Source organism: Argopecten irradians, chromosome 1, assembly GCF_041381155.1.
Source record: "Argopecten irradians isolate NY chromosome 1, Ai_NY, whole genome shotgun sequence".
NCBI classification, from domain to species: Eukaryota; Metazoa; Mollusca; class Bivalvia; order Pectinida; family Pectinidae; genus Argopecten; species Argopecten irradians.
Window position 1 is genome coordinate 40,823,587 of NC_091134.1, and position 23,057 is coordinate 40,846,643.

General features: G+C 39.1%; 1 protein-coding gene across 1 annotated transcript in view; it reads right to left on the reverse strand.

Moving 5' to 3' along the window:
- LOC138327950 (arginyl-tRNA--protein transferase 1-like) overlaps nt 1-23,057 on the reverse strand; it is a 183,117-nt gene that overhangs the window by 103,050 nt on the left and 57,010 nt on the right. Inside the window, exon 3 of the mRNA XM_069274455.1 lies at nt 11,019-11,174. The gene's annotated coding sequence lies outside the window, so the exon portion shown is untranslated. The remainder of the gene's footprint in view (nt 1-11,018; nt 11,175-23,057) is intronic.

Genomic DNA, 23,057 nt, shown 5'->3' on the forward strand with positions numbered 1-23,057 from the left:
CAAGACTTCATCAGTGTATCAAAGGGGACAAGACTTCATCAGGGTATCAAAGGTGACAAGGCTTCATCGGGATAACAAAGGGGACAAGACTTAATCAGGATAACAAGAAGGACAAGGCTAAATCATGGTATCAAAGGGGACAAGGCTTCATCAGGATGACAAAGGGGGCAAGACTTGATCACAGTATCAAAGGGGACAGGTTTCATCAGGGTATCAAATGGGACAAGACTTCATCATGGTGTCAAAGGGGACAAGACTTCATTAGTGTATCAAAGGAAACAAGACTTCATCAGTATATCAAAGGGGACAAGACTTCATCAGGGTATCAAAGGGGACAAGGCTTCATCAGGATAACAAAGGGGACAAGACTTAATCAGGATAACAAGGGGGACAAGGCTTAATCATGGTATCAAAGGGGACAAGGCTTCATCAGGATGACAAAGGGGGCAAGACTTCACTAGGGTGTCAAGAGGACAAGGCTTCATTAGGGTATCAAAGGGGACAAGACTTCATCAGGATAACAAAGGGGACAAGGCTTCTTCAGTGTATCAAAGGAGACAAGACTTCATCAGGATAACAAAGGGGACAAGGGTTCATCATGGTATCAAAGGGGACAAGACTTCATTAGTGTATCAAATGGGACAAGGCTTCATCAGGATAACAAAGGGGACAAGGCTTCATCAGTGTATCAAGGGGACAAGGGTTTATTGGAGTAGCAAAGGGCACAAGGCTTCATAAGGGTATCAAAGGGGACAAGGCTTCGTCGGTGTATCAAAGAGGACAAGGCTTCATCAGGGTATGTAAGGGTACAAGGCTTCATCAGGGTATCAAAGGGGACAAGGCTTCATCAGGGTGTCAAAGGGGACAAGACTTCATTAGGGTATCAAAGGGGACAAGGCTTCATTGGTGTATCAAAGGGGACATGGCTTCACCGGTGTATCAAAAAGGACATGGCTTCATCAGGGTATGTAAGGGTACAAGGCTTCATCAGGGTATCAAAGGGGACAACGCTTCATCAGTGTATCAAAGGGGACAAGGCTTCATCAGTGTATCAAGGGGACAAGGGTTTATTGGAGTATCAAAGGAAACAAGACTTCATCATGGTATCAAAGGGGACAAGGCTTCATCGTGGTATCAAAGGGGACAAGGCTTCATCGATGTATCAAAGAGGACAAGGCTTCATCAGAGTATCAAAGGGAAAGGGAAATGCTTTATCAGGGTATCAAAGGGGACAAGGCTTCATCAGTGCATCAAGGGGACAATGGTTTATTGGAGTATCAAAGGAAACAAGGCTTTATCAGGGTATCAAAGTAGACAAGGCTTCATCAGGGTATCAAAGGGCAAGGCTTCATCAGGGTATCAAAGGGCACAACTTAAGGCTTCATCAGGTTATGAAAGGGGACAAGACTTCATCAAGTGACTAACCATTACAAGGCTTTAATAATGATTCAAAATAGAAAAAAAGACTTCAGAAGCCTTAACTACACCCATGAATGAACTATGGGCTGGGAACATTTACTGATAAAACCCAGAATCTTAATTAAAAACTCATCAATGATGATACCTTTATCTGTTTACCATACATGCTTATTTGATGTGAGGTTCTACCCTGGATCCTGGTGGATCGGTAATGATGGTCTATTTTGGTAGGCTGTAGTTTACTTGCACTTAGATGACACTGGTCAGGGTAGTTTATCATGTGAATTGTGTAACAGCAGTGTAAGGCTGATGGCTTTCCCTGCCACCAGAATACCTGTCCGAGCCGTCACTGCCCAGCTACCTGTATATTAAGGTGAGCTGATACCGTTACACCTGCCGCTGATTACCTGACACAGGCTTCCATTGGAAGACAACACAGTCATAAACAGCCATATTGTCAAAGCCTTATCTTTTGTCTGTTTTGTTGTTGTGCACAATTTATGAAACAAATTAGTTTGACACCTAGCTCGGTACTTTAACCTAAAATTATTTTTTCCTTTAGTGGTTTTTTTCAATGATTTAGTTTGCTTTTGCTTTTCTTTAAGGAAACATTAAAAAGTCATTTTCATCAAAAGCGTAACATATGAGATTTGGGTCAAAGTATTAGATCAAGCATAAGTTATATTCATTTATAATAATATTATAACAAATAGAAACAAAATTTATCAATAGCCTAACTTTGAGCATGTAACAAGAGGCCCAGAGGGCCTGTATCGCTCACCTGGTTTGTAATGCCAAGTAATGTTCTGAATACAGGTTCATTGTTTCTTTTCTGAAGGAATTTTAATATTAACCTCTAAATCCCCTATTGGGTCCCACCCCTCCTGCCCCCAGGGGGTCAGAGCCAAAATCTATACAAGTTCTGTTCCCCTTCCCATAAGGATGTTTATGGCCAAATTTGGTCACAATCCAAGCAAAACTCTAGGACAACTAGCATTTAATAGGATTTACCCCTATTTCCCCTATTGGGCCCCACCCGTTCTGCCCGCGGGGGGCCAGAGACAAATTTTATACAAGTTCTGTTCCCCTTCCAAAAAGGATGTTTGTGTCCAAATTTGGTTACATGCCATGCAGAACTCTATGACTAGTAGCGATTTAAAGGATTTACCTCTATTTCCCCTATCGGGCGCCCCCCCCCCCCCCCCCCCCCCCCCCCCCCCCACTCTCCTGTCCCCGGAGGGTCAGAGCCAAAATTTATACAAGTTCTGTTCTCCTACCCCCAAGGATATTTATGGCCAAATTTGGTTACAATTCATGCAGAACTCTAGGACAAGTATCAATTTATAGGATTTACCAATAATTCCCCTATTGGGCCCCGCCCTTCTGCCCCTGGGGACCAGAGCCAAAATTTATACAAACTCAGTTCATATTCTCCCAAGGATATTTCTGGCCAAATTTGGTTACATTCCATGCAGAACTCTATGACTAGTAGCGATTTAAAGGATTTACTTCTATTTCCCCTATTGGGCCCTACCCCTCCAGCCCCCGAGGGGCCAGAGCCAAAATTTAAACAAGTTCTGTTCCCCCTCCCCCCAAGGATTCTTGTGGCCAAATTTGGTTACAATCCATGCAGAACTCTATGACTAGTAGCGATTTAAAGGAAATGTTGACAGACGGACGACGGACGGACGACGGACGGACAGATGACGGACGGACGGACGGAGGACAGACGACAGACGACGGGCGCCGCGCCATGACATAAGCTCACCGGCCCTTCGGGCCAGGTGAGCTAATAATGACTAATGAGGACAAATCATCAATATTAAACGACACAATGTACATGTAATGGTCAGTATACAATTGAGGAGAAAATGTAGCAGCCAGATCAGAGATCAAACCTGGACCTCTACTTCTAAGTATTACCTTGTCCAGAATGAGTGACCCAGTCCCATTCTAAGTCTTCACACACATATGTTCCCTGCTATGCATTCACCCAATGTTTGAATCAGGGGTTGTTAAGCTCACCAATTTTTGTAACAGGAAAGGAGAAAATGCAGCGACCAAACCGGGGTTTAAACCCAGAACTTCTAACCACTAGCCAGATGATCTACTGATTGAGATACCTGCTCATAAATGATTGATCAAGACCAATTCTGCAACACCCATATCATATACATAAAGATGAACTAAGTCTCAAAAATAATTTGTTTTTGAGAACAAGACTACATACCTCCCCATTTAAGATTTGAATGCAATGTGTTAATTTCAATATTTGAAAGATTTAGACATTCTACCATAGGGATATAGTAGATGGTGCTATACTCTATGTCTCTGTCACATCTTATAAGATGATTTTGGCCCTGCAAGTAGGGCGTTAGAATTGTACCTGCTGCCCCTATTGTATGATCATAAAAGGCGGCTAAATTTAGGATCTTATCTTATCTCTTCTTCCTAACTGACTTCATCCTTCCTAATGCCTCCCTTGGTACCACCTCACTTTTGACCTTGAGTTGAGCGTTCACCCCTGTGAGGAAGGCTCTGGGTTCTGTCCCCTTGCCGAGACACACCAAAGTTTATAAGAGCGGTAGTTCCTGCTTCTGTTTAGCGTTCAGCATACAAGGAGTGGGACGACTGGTTCGCCCGTTGTCAGTATAATGTGACCGGGTGGGGTGTGTTGCTTGGTGTCTTTGGCGGTATGCTTCAGTGATATAGCACTATAAAATGGGCAACAGTTCCACTATACAAGATGACCAAAAACTAGTTCACTGCAGGTTGACTTTAGGTAATACTAGTATGTTGCAAATTTTGTCAAGATACCTTCAAAAGTATCGAAAACATGACAAAAGTTATTGAAACTGCCAAAAGACAAATTGTATGAACTAGCAGGGCATATATTCCTTTTATGAGAAAACAATACACATTTAGAAAAAGACAAAATCCCTCTCAGATTTAAAACGACCATCTTTTTGTGCATTATCCATGTATTATTTTGTCCCTGAGTTTCAGTACTATACTTAGCACAGCATAAAACTGACTACTGCACAGGATTCAAGATAATCAGAAGCTAACTTCAATAATTAACTATAAAATTATCTATATAAAGTATCTATATAAAGTATGAAATTATACTAGCAGCCAAACCCTTTGCTTTAGGGATGATTTATAACTTTGGACTGCCCCTGAACATTGTTTTGAATACCATGAAGGGTGGAGTATTACCAGGGTGCAATTATAATCCAATTTTTTCACCATCATTAATTACATAGCACAATTTATAGCTGAAATAAATCTACAGTAAATTGTCATTTGCCAATGTTTTTCCTACCAAGTAAGTAGAAATTATCTGTGTACGACAAACATTAACACCTTTGTGTCATGAGCAATTGTTCTCAGAATCATTCGATGCATGTACTCTGTGCTTCAATCTTCATATTGTACTTAATTTGTGTTTGCTATATTTGTCTAGATCATTTTTTATGTAAACATCTGAATAAATATGGGACACATTCTATGGGTATTGCAAAACACATTTGAACATTACAAACTTTCATGCATAATGCTTATAATTCCATTGCTATGAATTGACTACAGGGCTACAGTGGTTATTATATCTGACTTATTACTTTAGCAAATGTCATCATCAGACAGTACATTATATTTTCAATAGTTCACTTTCAGTTTCAATTACTTGCTCAAATATGATAGAGTGCTGGTAACAGGACTGGTCGAATACAACAAAGGATCAATTGTTCTCATGCACTGCGTGTACAAAATGTTAATACTGACATGTACAGTAGCATCAACTTTCATAACCAAATAAATATCAAAATGTCAGCCCACAGCATTGAGTTCACAATGTCACAGATTGACGAGTACCCTATGACACTCTAATAACACTATCTGTGAAACAAAAACATTCCAACACCTCCTAAGTACACCCAAACTCGCCATAATGTGTGTTATTGTATTGTGATTGGTCTGTAACGTCAGGGAATTGTTATGAGAATCTTACATGGTTGTATTTATAAGAATATACTAAGCTCTATTCACGTCAAAGATTTTGGTTGGTCGACAGCATAGGCTTGATGACCGCTGACCAGCAAAAATATTTCTCACAGGTTAGGTTGTTTGATGCACCAACATTACAGGAACCCTTATTATATGCTGCAATACTGATGATGGCATTGAGAATGTCTGTTACACTGCACAGAATAATGTGCTTAACGTCTTTGCTCTGGTTAAAATGGAGCCTGGAACACAGTATGCTGTTACACTGCACAGATTGATGATGTAATATAAATGACCAGTGTGTGTCAGACACATCCCTGTAACAAGTAAAACTATTTTTTCTGTAGCAATCACTGGATAACACTGTGAAGTTTATTAAAACTTAAATCTGTATCCAAGTGCTTAAAAAGTGTTTCCTGAATAATGAGGAAAGATTATAATGTATACCAAGAAATACACAAAATATCACATCTATAATATTGAGATTGCTGTGAGAATAAATTGGACTGAACTAGTTTAAAAGCAAAATGATCAAAATCTTTGAAATTATAGCAAACGATGTTCACAAATACCTAAATTATCAATTTTGTGAATATTTTAAAATAATAAAGATAAAGTTCTTTGTGATGTCTTGAAAAATTTTTTCTTCATTTTTATAAAGTTTTCAATTTTCGTCAAGTCATTTATTTGAACATTTGTAAGCCTTACACCCAAGAATGCTACAGACCTATATATATCAGGTCTTTCACTCGCATGGCCTTATGGTTTATGAAAGGAAGTTGCTGAAATGAATTTGTTGACAGCCAATGAAATAACAATTGATGATCTCTGGAGTTTCCATTGAGCAGGAGAGCCGAGATAATAGTTAACTGCTGATACAATATTATCTCTGTGATTTTCAAACGTTAAGATCAAATAATAAAAATGTTGATGGATCCAGCATTCAGTTAGCTATGAAATGGTTACAAATATCCCGAAGATTGTCCCTAAATGTAAGCAGACTTAAGACAGCTAGGCTGCCATATGATAAAATAGTGAGTGATACCTAAATAACCTTGTAGACCTTACATCTTAATCTAGCAGTAAAACAAAGGATTATCTAACATCTTTAAACACCTATATATAGGCGCGATGGCTTCCTCTCAGGACTGTATATAGACCTGGGGTTATCTGAAAGCTTTACAGGCTAAAGATTGTGGTGGAATTTAACAAACATGTAAACATGTAAGGTTAGGTGGAGTTTAACCTTTGAGTACCAATGTTACTCAATCTGTGTATTAAAGGATCCTTACAAACTCTAAATTAGGAATCTACAACTCTACCAGCTCTATAAACAAAATATTTTCAACACTGCTGTACATTGCGATGTAAATAATGAATCTTTTATAAAAGTACATTTGTTGTATCAAGTTTTCTTGGCCCATCTTATTGACAATTCTAACCCACCCCGCAGAATCAAATACAATAAACCAACTTATTTAAGTTATTTTCACTTAACATTTTTCATGTGTTTTGCGAGCGATAGGTAATCGAAACAATAAATTGTTACAAAATGGTTTCAATGTTTTGTAAAATATCATCATAAGAGTCTATAGATCATAAAATAAAATCACAAAATCATGTCAGTGTGAATATCAGCTGGTTAAAATTAAATAAGTGTTTGATCATTTTTATTGATCATTTCCAAAGTCACGACTAGACCTTTTAGTAGTGGCATTACAGTCTACATATTATATAAACAAGGAAAGCTTCTAGTATAATTCATATTTAAGTTGTATCATATTACACCAGACTTTGAAATTTACAAAGAATAACATATGCATGCTACATGTATAATCCATATTTATGTGGTTATTGTATACATAAAAATTAAGAAAAAATACATAAAACATATGTTGCCTTTTTATAAAGCTATTGCAGGTAGCCGTGTAAAGGACATTTCATGTAAAGTTGAATACAATAGGCCACATGTTGTGTAATACAGCATAATCAACATGTTTCAAAAAACAACCATCACACATATGAAACTCAGTTTAAATATCATAACAGTTCTTTGTTTGATGAAAATAAACACTGTGGAACTTTGAACCAGAAAAGGAAGCTGAGAAGGACTTAATGAGCAGACAAGAAATCAAAATTTTGTCTTTCTATACCAGGCCTTGAGAAATACAGCTTATATTGAAGACACTGCTCGAATCTTGTATTCTTTTGTGGTAAATAATAATAAAAACAATTACGACCAATTGGCTATGTAAAGACCTTTTTTTCTCAGTCTGTTTGGTAGTTTTTATAGACAGACTTGATGGTATGTTTAAATTGAAAAATGTTACAATACTTCAAATTTGTTTGTGTTTTGAAATTGTGAACATGTGGGAGAGGGTTACATAAATTACATGTGATCAATGATCATTATCCTCTCATGGCCTGAACAGCAGCAATACAATGATAGCTGTATTCCAACAATGCCAACGTCAGTTGCAAGATAAACCAAATCACAATGACAGAGGCTTTACAGATCGAGGTAAAGTTAACAGGTAATTTTTACATTAAGACACTGTGATGTTGATATTAATTAAGCATAAAAAAATAATACCTTGTTAATCCCTATAATTGTGACAAAGCTAGCGTATTTTTAGAATTTTACCCGATACTGTAAAAATAACTTATCTTGTCCACTGTCATACTAGGACATAATCAATGAAAAGCCTTCCAAGATGTTTTCATCCTGAATTAGACAACATAAGATATTATAACACATGTTTTACAGTACAAGTTGATGTGTCAAGACTAATGAACTGTTTCCTGAGGCACTGCTATTTTAGAATTAAAGTGTACTTTAGTTGTTTTTTTTAACAATTAGCACAGAGCATAAATTAGTATATTTAAATGCACTTCAAAAAGACCTGTTGGTAACCTAGAGCCAAAAATAAAACATAGCAAACACACTTCTCCAGTTAGCATTATAAACACTTTATATACCAACAAAAACCTTTATACAGTGTTTTGAAACATGAAAAAAGTAATTTTTTGAATTTTTAACCTTTCAGAACACATTGTCACTTCAAAAAATTGGTTTTACAGTGGTAAGTTCTAGCTAAGTAATTTGTTAGAAACACCCCTAAAGTATAAACCTGCTTGTTATCCCCCGCCCAACGAAGTTGGCGGGGGATATACAAATGGGGTTCCGTCCGTCCGTCCGTCCGTCCGTCCGTCCGTCCGTCCGTCCGTCCGTCCGTCCGTCCGTCTGTCCGTCCGTCCGTACGAATGGTTTCCGGAGCATAACTCTAAAACCAGTAGAGATATTTCCACGAAACTTCATACACACATTGGTCTTATGGTCTAGTAGTGCCTTTTGCTATTTTAAGGTTTTCACGTTTTGTACTTTTTTCTGTAACCATAGAAACATTGCTGAAAATAGCAAATTTTGTACCAGGTTCGTTTCCGGAGCATAACTCTAAAACCAGCAGAGATATTTCCATGAAACTTCATAGACACATTGTTCTTATGGTCTAGTAGTGCCTTTTGCTATTTTTAGGTTTTCACTTTTTGTGCTTTTTTCTGTAACCATAGAAACATTGCTGAAAATATCATATTTTTGTAGTAGGTTCATTTCCGGAGCATAACTCTAAAACCAGCAGAGATATTTCCACGAAACTTCATAGACACTTTCTTTTTATGGTCTAGTAGTACCTTTTGCTATTTTCATTTTTTGCACTTTTTCCGTTACCATGGAAACATTGCTGAAAATATCATGGTAAATGGTAAATGTTACTTTGCAAAACTCCACCCATCTTTGTGTATATAGTCTAATATAAATTAATGTCAAGGCTGTATACCTGATTCAACAATTGCAGCCCCACTCTACTTGAATTATACTCCATCTTTCTTTAGCTCAACTTCCTTTTTCCTGTTTTTTTTTCATACACATAAGTCTCTACAATCAAACTTACTTCAGCTTTGATATCTCCATTGGCGGGGGATCTGAATGACTATGTCCTTGTTGATTTTAACTTGATTTCATAGTCTGGTATTATTCAGAATCAAATAGGTATTCATTTCTGCAGTAAGTATTTTAGTCTCTCAGCTACTGACTATGCAAGCCATAATTTTGTTTTAAAATTGAGCTGGTGTGTAATTGAGGTAAAGGCATATTTTTTTTTGATAATTGCTCGTCTTCTGAAGTATCTTGCAGGTTAATGATATTTTCAATTTAATATAAATGTAATCCATACAATTTTCTGTTATACAGTGTATAATTAATTAGTTCAGGCCATGCCCCTAGTCTTAGTGATGGAAGGATTCAAGTCAAAGTTCTTGGAGAAAAACAGTATCAGCTACCCCAGGTAGCCCAAAAACTTAATAAAACTCAGGATAGACTAAAATTGATATACTTTGCCAGAAAACTTCAGCCACAAAACACTAATGGGGACTATGATAGACCTCCTTCCTTATGAGAGTATATATATAACATTGACAATCATCATCAATGGAAGTACAACTTTTTATATCATTCTTAAATGGTAATCTAAGGCAATCCTCTAAATGAAACGCTGATTTTTAAGATTGCTCTTAAATGGTTGCCTAATTATGCAGCTTGATGTTTTCCAATGATAATTTTCTTTCCATAGACATGATTTTGATTTTACTTTGAATTTATTTTGGCCTTTTATTTCGGATTATTAATATACTAGCTTCATACAGTTTTTACCTCATTATTATTTTCTTTTTATATGAAGATTTATATGACAAATTTTACAAATGAAGGAAATAGCAACGTTTGACCTTTTAGGACCAAAGAGACATTTAGGGATGTTAATAGCAAGGTCAAGAACGTCGTCAGTGAAATGCCATATGTAAGCACTATACAAGTACATTATGTCTATAATTCGGTATATTATTTTATCATATTTCATCAATAATATGGCAATATATATGTGGGTTCAGTCAGTTCACAGCACCATTTTTTACCAAGTATGTCTATGAATACACAATTTGAATGCCTCTCCTTTTGGTACCTATATACATACGACTGATACATTTTTTCCTCTCCTGTTACATGCTTATTGTCTTCTCCTGTTACATGATTATTGTCTAAGTAAATGCCCTTGCTATTAATAGGATATAAAACAAAAGCAACAGCTCAATTATTTAAGGATATGGCAATTTTAAAAATGTGCCCAGTTTAAAAGATGAAGGTTTTAGCAAGAGTTATGCCAATTTTAAAGATGTACCCAGTTTAAATGATGAAGGTTTAAGCCAGAGTACTTGGAGGAAAAACTACCATACTACTATACATAGCATGACTGCCACACATGGGCTTGGAATTCGCAATCCAGAGGTTGAGAGCTAGTGGTAAATATATATCTGAACAGTGAGATCACCTTAACCACTGTGCCACCAGCACAGCCAGACAGCAGAGGAGATGGTGAGAATAACCAGATGAGATGGTGGACTTAATGTATTTAAAAGTCCATAAGTCGTGATGTACTCAAGTATTAATGAAGCATATAAATATTTCCTTTGATCGAAATTTACTAATAAAAAGAATTAATCATGATTTGAATTTTTGTAAAATGTGGAGTTACATGTACCTGTGTTGAATCAGCTTGCAATCCATTGAGGACATCATGGCAAATGAATCTGCCATAAAAGAAGATATCCCAGTTTTAATGCTGCAGTTTAATGATGTGTTTACCAACATTCATCTGCCTGCTGGAGGAGGCATACCCAGGTCAGGTATCTGATCCCTGAAATGGATATACACATTTCATTTGTTAATAGAGATAGCATGTACTTATCTAGAAATCAAATATGGCTTCAAACCTTGGCCTGCTCAATCTGCCAAGGTTCCATCCCATAAAAACACAGATTACTTTCAGTATAAGATATTCTATGATGTTTGTAACCTGAAAGATAGCTCAAAATAGGATAAGCTTGTAAGCTGAATATTTGTATTGGTAATTTGTCATATGTGAACCGCCACCACCATCAACTTCATCATCATCATCATCATCATCATCATATCATATCATATCATTATCATTATTCAACATCATCATCACCATCATTTCCAACATCATCATCACCATCATTTCATCATCATCATCATCATCATCATCATCATCATCATCATCATCAACCACCATCATTATCATCATCAAATCATTATCATTATCATTCAGCAGCAGAAGCAGCAGCAGTATCACTACCACCCCACCACCACCACCACCACCACCACCAACCACCACCATCACCATCATCATCATGCATCATGCACCACCACCACCACCATCATCATCATCACCATGCATCATGCACCACCACCACCATCATCATCATGCACCACCACCACCATCATCATCATCACCATGCACCACCACCATCACTCACCATCATCACACCATGCAACATCACCACCACCACCATCATCATCATCATCATGCACCACCACACCACCATCATCACCATGCACCATGCACCATGCACCACCACCACCATCATCATCATCATCATGCATCATGCACCATCACACCACCACCATCATCATCATAGCAGCACCACCATCACATCATCATCATCATCATGCACCATGCACACCACCACCATCATCATCACCATGCACCATGCACCACCACCATCATCATCATCATGCATCACCACCACCATCATCAATCATCATCATCATGCACCATGCACCACACCACATCATCATCATCATGCACCATGCACCACCACCACCACCACACCACCATCATCATCATCATGCACCATGCACCATGCACCACCACCACCATCATCATCATCATGCACCATGCACCACCATCATCATCATCATCATCATGCACCATGCACCACCACCACCATCATCATCATCATCATGCACCATGCACCACCACCACCACCATCATCATCATCATCATCACATGCACCATGCACCACCACCACCATCATCATGCACCATGCACCACCACCACCATCATCATCATCACCATGCACCATGCACCACCACCTATCATCATCATCATGCACCATGCACCACCACCACCATCATCATGCACCATGCATCAGCACCACACCACCACCATCATCATCACATGCACCATGCACCACCACCATCATCATCATCACATGCATCATGCACCACCACCACCATCATCATCACCATCACCACCACACCATCATCATCATCATCATGCATCATGCACCACCACACCACCATCATCATCATCACACCATGCACCATGCACCACCACCACCATCATCATGCACCATGCATCATGCACCACCACCACCATCATCATCATCACCATGCATCATGCACCACCACCATCATCATCATCATGCACCATGCACCACCACCACCATCATCATCATCACCATGCATCATGCACCACCACACCACCATCATCATCATCATGCACCACATCACCACCACCACCACCATCATCATCATCATCATGCATCATGCAACCACCACCACCACACCATCATCATCACCATGCACCACCACCACACCATCATCATCATCATCATCATGCACCACCACCATCATCATCATCATCATCACCACCACCACCACCACCACCATCATCATCATCATCATCATCACCACCACCACCACCACCATCATCATCATCATCAACATGCATCATGCACCACCACCACCATCATCATCATCATGCACCACCACCACCATCATCATCATCATCACCATGCATCATGCACCACCACCACCACCATCATCATCATGCACCACCACCACCACCACCACCATCATCATCATCATCATGCACCATGCACCACCACCACCATCATCATCATGCACCACATGCACCATGCACCACCACCACCATCATCATCATCATCATGAACCATGCACCACCACCACCATCATCATCATGCACCATGCACCACCACCACCACATCACCACATGCACCACCACCACCACCACCACCATACCACATCATCATCATCATCATGCGCCATCACCACCATCATCATCATCATCACCATGCACCACCACCACCATCATCATCATCACCATGCACCACCACCACCATCATCATCACCATGCACCACAACCACCACCACCACCACTACCACCACTACCATCATCATCACCATGCACCACCACCACCACCACCATCATCATCATCACCATGCACCACCACCACCACCACCACCACCACCACCACCACCACCATCATCATCACCACCACCACCACCACCATCATTACCATGCACCACCACCACCACCACCACCACCACCATCATCATCATCATCACCACCATGCACCACACCACCACATCACCATCATCATCATCATCATTATGCACCACCACCACCACCATCATCATCATGCACCACCACCACCACCACCATCACCATCATCATCATCATGCACCACCACCACCACCATCCACCACCATGCACCATCACCATCACCACTGCCACCACCACCACCATCACCATCATCATCATCACCATGCACCACCACCACCACCACCATCATCATCATCACCATGCACCACCACCACCACCATCATCATCACCACCACCACCACCACCATCATCATCATCATCATCATCACCATGCACCACCACCACCACCACACCACACCACCACCACCACATCACCATCATCATCATGCACCACCACCACCACCACCACCACCACCACCACCACCACCACCACCACCACCACCACCACCACCACCATCATCCATCATCATCACCATGCACCACCACCACCACCATCATCATCATCATCACCATGCACCACCACCACCACCATCATCATCATATCACCAACACATATCATTATCATTATAATCAGCAGCAGAAGCAGCAGCAGTACAACCACCCCCCCCACCATCATCACCATGCACCACTACCACCATCCCACCATCACCACCATCACCATGCACCACTACCACCCCACCACCACCATCATCATGCATCATGCACCACCACCACCATCACCATCACCATGCACCACTACCACCCACCACCACCATCATCATCATCACCATGCACCACCACCACCACCACCATCATCACCATGCACCACACCACACCACCATCACCATGCACCACTACCACACCCCACCCACCACCACCATCATCATCATCATCACCATGCACCACCACCCACCACCATCATCATCATCACCACCCAACATCATATCATTATCATTATAATCAGCAGCAGAAGCAGCAGCAGTACAACCACCACCACCCCACCATCATCACCATGCACCACACCACCACCACCATCACCATGCACCACCACCACCACCACCACCACCACCACCACCACCATCATCATCATCATGCACCACCACCACCACCACCATCATCATCATCACCACACCACCCCCACCACCATCATCATCATACACATCATCACCACCACCCCACCATCATCACCATGCACCACTACCACCCCACCATCACCATGCACCACCACCACCCCCACCACCACCATCATCATGCATCATGCACCACCACCACCATCACCATCACCATGCACATGCACTACCACCCCCACCACCATCATCATCATCACGCACCACCACCACCACCACCACCACCACCACACACACACCACCACCACCACACCACCACCACCACCACCACCACCACACCACCACCACCACCACCACCACCATCATCATCACCATGCACTACCACCACCACCACCATCATCATCATCACCATGCACCACCACCACCACCACCATCATCACCACCATCACCATCACCATGCACCCCACCACCCCCACCATCACCATGCATCATCACCACCACCACCACCACCATCATCATCATCACCACCACCACCACCACCACCACCACCATCATCATCATCACCATGCACCACCACCACCACCACCACCATCATCACATCACCACCACCACCACCACCATCATCATCACCACCACCACCCATCACCACCATCATCATTACCATCATCATATCATTATCATTATAATCAGCAACAGCAGAAGCAGCAGCAGTCACACCACCACCACCACCACCATCATCACCATGCACCACTACCACCCACCACATCACCATGCACCACACTACCACCCCCACCATCACATGCACCACTACACTACCACCCACCATCACCATGCACCACTACCACCCCCACCACCATCATCATCATCACCATGCACACCACCACCACCACCACCACCATCATCATCACATGCACCACCACCACCACCACCACCATCATCATCACCACCACCACCACCACCATCATCACCACCACCACCACCATCACCACCATCATCATTACCATCATCATATCATTATCATTATAATCAGCAACAGCAGAAGCAGCAGCAGTACAACCACCACCACCACCACCATCATCATGCATCATGTACCACCACCACCATCACCATCACCATGCACCACTACCACCCCCACCATCACCATGCACCACTACTACCACCACCATCACCATGCACACACCCACCCACCACCACCATCATCATCATCACCATGCACCACCACCACCACCACCATCATCATCACCATGCACACTACCACCACCACCACCACCACCACCACCACCACCACCACCACCACCACCACCACCACATCATCATGCATCATGCACCACCACCACCATCACCATCACCATGCACCACCACCACCACCACCACCATCATCATCACCACCACCACCACCACCACCACCATCATCATCATCACCACCACCATCATCACCATCATCATCATCACCACTACCACCACCACCACCACCACCACCATCATCATGCATCATGCACCACCACCACCATCACCATCACCATGCACCACTACCACCCCCACCATCACCATGCACCACTACCACCCCCACCATCACCATGCACCACTACCACCCCCACCATCACCATGCACCACCACCACCCCCACCAACACCATGCACCACTACCACCCCCACCATCACCATGCACCACTACCACCCCCACCATCACCATGCACCACCACCACCACCACCATCATCATCATCATTTTCATCATGCACCACTACCACTACCACCACCATCCTAACCATCATCATCATTACCAATATCCAATGACTGATATAGAGTGATATGGAGTCCAGATTCTAGTCTAAGTTCTAAGTGAAGTTGCTATTAAGACCTCAGATTCTTAAATTATAAGTGTTTAAATAATATTTATACAGCAGTTATCTAGAAACTTCCAGTTTGCCAAATTGCCTTGAAATTTCAATTAGATTTTTTTTAAGTAAAACCAAAGCTCTACATTCCTGATTAACTTGTTTTTGTAAATGATTATCTCAGGTCATGATCAGTGTTTATATACAGTGTAAGAAACCAGGTCATTCCAAAGTATCCATCTGGAAGTAAACACAGATTATTTATAACACACAATCACTGAGCTTCCTGAACTGATGGAAGTTTTTGGGTCAAACTGACAACAACACCCCTAGTATTCCTCTGACTTCATCAATCAAAATAAAGGCACTACCTTATCATGGAGGCCAATGAAAGATGCTGTAAACAGACAACTCCTTCAAGGGTTTTACAGACCAGGGTTACAGATAGACCTGCTGTAACAGTCAGGACACTGCTGTGTGCAACACTAGCAACATGTCAACATGGTCTAGTTAGGCAATCCATTGGTTTAGTCTACTTTGGTTTGATTGGCTGCCTAACAACAACCATAAATTAGGGTCATTGAAGACCTGCTCAGAGTGGTTACCATAGATACAAAATATGTTCCAACATTTTCAGCCATCAAAATTTGGGTTGTGAGTTCAAAACCCCTATGTTTTTGTATTCTTTGGCCAAACTAACAAACTTTTAATCAATGACATTGCAAAACAGCTTAAAGTAGAACTATAAGCCAATGGCTACCTAAAATACTCCTCCAGTCCAGCTCCCTGCCCCTAGTACCCAGTCCCTTACCCCTTATCTGAAACAATGGCAATCAAATGTTCCTCCGTTTTGTTTCTATGGTATCTGTTATGAAGCATGTGATGTGACATCCACAAGTTATGATAGTTATTCACATATAATGTTTCGGATAGCTTTGATGCTAATTGATAATTTGTTGTAACTATTGTGTAACTCAATGTAACATTACAACTGAAAAATATGCATACAGATGAATTTAAACTGCTTTTATGTCGATTTCTACCTGATGTCAATAAGAAAATTTGTTATGTAATATGCTAAACCATTACAAAAAATGACAGATCGAACACAAAACATTGTTGAGAATGTGTCGATGATCAACTAACCCATAGAAGCCTCAAAAGTCAAACCAAATTGTAACCCCAGGAAGCTATGTTACATTCATACTTGTTTTACTAATACAACTTAACACCTCAGCCTTAGGATGTCCATGTCAAGTCAATTTTCAAGTTGTGCTTTTAAAAATACATTGTGCCACAGAGCAGATGAGAGATAGTGCACCGTAGCCTGAACAGGTCTGGCTACAAGCTAATTACATAAAAGGATTGTGCATTTTCTCTAAAAGAAAGTAAACAGAAGTTTGAAAACAAGAGGCCCAAGGGTCTTAATAGTCAGCTTTGGCACCAATAGGAAAAAAATAATATATGCTCGAAGATGGTGACTTTAACATCCATCAGCGCAATGTGTTTTAAAGGTCTAAAATAACACTTCTTAAGCACCCATGCCGCTGTGGCAGCTATATTGGATTGCCCTGAAAAATTGGTGAGGACCATAAGGATCACTTCACGGCTGTTTCAAGCTATTAAATTATACCAGTAGAACTACTATAAAATTTGTTATCAAGATAGCCGTTGTGGTGGCCATCTTGGATTTTAGATCGACCTAAAAAACAACAACACTTGGTCAGGACCATGTCAGGACCAATTCAGACAAGTTTCAGCACCTGTAGAACTGACAGCGCACGACAGACGGCGAAGGACATAACGCAATGACTATATTCTCAATCAATTAAACAAAACAAATTTGTACAAAATACAGTATTATATTACCACTTCCGGCAATGTAAGTAAAGTTTGTGGTTTATGTAAATTGTTGGTGATGCATTTACTAATTATTTTCTTGTGGTAATGAGATGAGAATTCAATTAACAAGTAGCTGTGGGTTAAATACAAGGCAATCCCAAATTAACAACCTAGAAACCCTTCTAGCCTATTGCCACCTTTTGTTTCTAGAAAGTCCTTCCTTACAGGTCTACTTGATATTTCTCTGCCTGTTATAACGTTTGCTCACATTCTACAATAATCCTCTAACCTAGTCGTAAAGTTGTATTTTGTTTATCGTCAACACATACATATATTTGCAACAGTAGAAGATCTTTTAACTCAACTAAAATGCAACAATTTGCATGTTTTAATGGCTGACCTCAAGTCAGCATAATAAATATGCTGCTAAGAAGGAATCTCATTGTATCCAGCAGATTACAATTAATACTGTTGGACATGTTTCCAGAAAAAATTCTACCAGAACAATTAGGGTTATACATAATATATATGGTTACTCCAATGCTTAATGCACAAATAGATATTCACAAAACTACATGTCAATTGTAATTCAAATTGATAAGTTTTATCTTTGTCAATTGAAAGACATTTTCCTATAAATAACCAGACTGTCTAAGGAGCGAGCAATTATCTCACCAATCTTCAGATGTTCTCAAAGAAAACCTGATTCCTTCAAAGCTTCATTTTTATAAGTCATGACCAATGCATAATGTACCATTATATTTCAATATTAAATGAGATGATTGATCGAAATACATAATATAGAATTGCAGGGGAAAAAAATGTGACAACTTATTTTCAGTGAGGGTTATTTTTGTTTAATTCTCATTTTCACGTGGCAGATGAGTGATCCCTAAGACCCTTTGAGGTCATCTATTAGCTACATACAAATCCTATTTACTCATACTTGTCTTGGCCTTAGTCGTTCGTGTATACTGTTGATCTTCATGAACATTTTTAAATCATTCTTTATTCCACTTCTCTATATCGCTATACCTAATGTACGGTATTTTACAATAGTACTCTATTACTATGTCAATACTTAGGGTTATAAAACCAGTTACAACAAAAATGTATATAAATATTTACAAAGGAAATCGGATATCTAAATATTATTCAAATATACCTACGTCAGAATATGGTCTTGTTTGGCAAGGCAAATGTACCGGCGAGATCAATCATGAGCATATTGTCCGTATCGGTCAGACCAATAGGATAAATTTTGATAAATTGATTAAATGAGGCAGCATTTGGAAAAACTTTTTTTTTCAAACTGCAAATGTTATGTTTGCTTCTGAATAAAAGTTCTCTTTAAAAGTATGTTGGACTGGCCACCTGCAAGCCTTTTCAATTTTCAAATTGTTCTTTTGCTGAATCCTTAATCCTGGGTTAGAAACCTTACAAAATAAAGCACAATTTTACTGATGCTGCTAACATCTGAAGACTGCATGTGTTATTTTTATGTCTGAAGATACTTTGCCTTTTACCTTAAAACCTATCAATACTGGAACATTCTAATCCACCTCCAGGAAAGGTCCATGTTTCTTGCAGAATTCCAAATTTGAACATCATTTTTTCTATCGTTCTAAAGGAATATGATTCAATTTCCTTTTCTTCAATTGTTCTGAGAGCTTTATTGTGAGAAATTGTGGTGCATATTTACATGATTGTAAACATAAGCATGTGCACTTAGCAACGTGCAAAGTCAACTAATTTGAGATAAAATCAGAAAAATGTTAAAATCCTGTTGCCTCAGTGTTTACACCAGATAACCTCATAATAACTGACTTACCAGGAAAATGTATAATTATACACTTGAATTGACACTATGTTTCCACACATATGAAACTGCTGTACATCTGGGACCTTTATTATTCTTCTCCATGTGATCTAGATTATCTATCATGATTTAATTAACCACTCTAGTATGTATGATTAACCTTTTAAAACAATAAAAAAAAATTTTTAAATTCAAAATATTGATGTTTTCAATGCTTTAAAGTTTTTTTATCAATTTTCCAACGACTTCTATAGATATTTTTTCAGTGACTAATACATGTTTTTTTATGCATGTACCATGTTATGACTAAAATAACCTTTAACCTCAACCTTTCCAAAATAAGTAAAATAAAAGCAGATATGTAATCTATATGTGTAAGACTCTGCAGGTTAAGTATTACGACCCCACACATTACGTTACTCTGATTGACATGCATATGACATTTCGTATTTAATTTATTCAATTAATCTTAATTGAATTATGTGCTTTGGAAAGTAAAATAACATGTAAGGATTCTGATTCAGTCGAATTTAACAATAAAATCCATGAGACTTTCAGTAGGTAAGATATAAATCAGACTCAAATATCACTGTTCACTTCAAAAGATTGTCGTAACAAAAAATTTAACATTGTAAACCAGAGCTACATTAAAACTATTGCAAAAACAGTGGTTCGTGATTTAGTTTTATAATATATCACCTGCAAATAAAATGACATCAATATTTGTTACATGTTTTAAAGGAATGCTTTCCATGCTGGTAATGTGCATATTATCAAAGTGGTTATTGAAATTTATAGGAGGCATAAAATATTTATGTATATTTATGCTTCTGGTATTTATAATTTCAATATATTTATAGTTGACAATTGCAATTAGTCATCAACAATAGTAATGTCAAAGATGATTTTGAAATTTCATTAATAACTACATGTCATTATAATAATTACTATGTTAAGAATTAATTACCAATTGTCAGTAACAATTCCAATAAGTCATTGGTAAAAGGTCTAATGGATATGTATTGATCACTTTTCAGAATCACAGTTAAATCTATAGATAGGGTATATTAAATTTTAGCACTTCTGATTCATGTGACTTTAACTTTACCAAAATCATAACAACAAATGATATATTTTTAAAGCATAACCTCAGTATTGGCTTGATGATAATTTGACAAAAGTGATTTTGAATATGGAGGTCATTCAAGGAATTCTTTAATTTTGACACATTGATTTATAGATGACTGCTGTGACCTTTAAGGTCAAAATATAACCCTTCAACCAGTTTGTTGATTTAAATTTTAGCCTAAACTTTCCTATTTAAACAACTTATCTTTTCCATATTTTAGTTTTCCAGAAAAAAATCAATTTTACAGGCATCAAATTTGCTAAAATATTTATACAATTTCTATATTTTGGTGGAATAAAAGCCTTTTATGGAATTCATCTTGCAATCAAAAGCAATTTGCAATAGTTTCTAATGAATAAGCAAACAAAAACTGCTGATTGTCACAAATGATAACATTACATCACTGACAAAAACATGATTTTACACACGCTGCACACAAGTGTTTATGATTTGTATCTTAAAACAGAAAAGTCAACAAAAGGTGCGAGGACCATATGGTGTCACTGATGTTCTTAATTTTGTGAGTGGAGACAGCTCATGCTTTCTCACAAGTAAACAACACTAGTCTGGCATCATAAAGGAAGTGTAAGTTCTGACATAATCCAAACACAGATATGGGTTTCTAGTAACAGCAGAGAAGTCGTGAACTCAGAAAATATCACACATAGCCATGAAAAGGCTTAAAACATCACAAGTAGCGGGTGGAGCATCAACACAGTGTTATTGGTGGTATCATAGAAGTTTTCTGACAATATTATAAAAATGATTTGGGATAAGACATTACCCAAGAATCACTTAATATAATAATCATAGTAGGATCACTAAGAAGTATCTGTCACTATGGCAACTTAAAAAGTCTACCATCATCATCAACCCACTACAGTAATTTTTGCGAGATACTAATTTCAGCATAACTTTGCAAGATCTGGTGCAAATGATTGTATTAATGGATATATGAATGCATGATTATCAGTTACTTGATCAAATTTAAATATTTGCAAATACATGTTTCTTGAAAATAAAAGAAATTTTATAAATGTGGAAATGAAATTGTTTCCAGTACTTTGATAATGTTATTTCAGGCGCCCCCACTAAAACTACAGTCCAGATGTTTGGTTCTGGCATTTCAGCTTGTCCATCCACTCCTATGTAACATTAATATCATGTAAAACCTTTAGAAGTGGAAACTCCTTTACATAACCATCACTAACTTGAAACTCCTTTAGGTAACCATCAATAACTATATCTATCGGCACACCCTCACACAAGCCCAGTGTAACCACATCCACTCAGCTGTTCCTGATGGTAAATGTACCAACCAAAAGTTGACAAACCACTTTAAACGTTGGACTTCATCTTAAAAAACCTCCAAAAAAACATCTCGGTTAAATGATGTCATTTTCTCTCAAATCAAATGATGTTTTTTGTGCAGGCAAATGACACAACAATCAATGCATCCAAGGGTGAAATGTTTCTTTTTCTCTTACCTTATGCATCACTTTGTGTCTCTAAAAAAGAAATGTCACCAATGCAAGCAAGGATACCAACATCCAAAAAAAATCTATAACAATGCATGAAATCTTTTTTATGTTTTCCCATATATGAAACAATTGATCACTGGAGAGTACTAAAAAAATCCCCCATTACGTATATATTTTAATGCAGAAAAATATCTTTAACTTATAAGTGTTAGTAT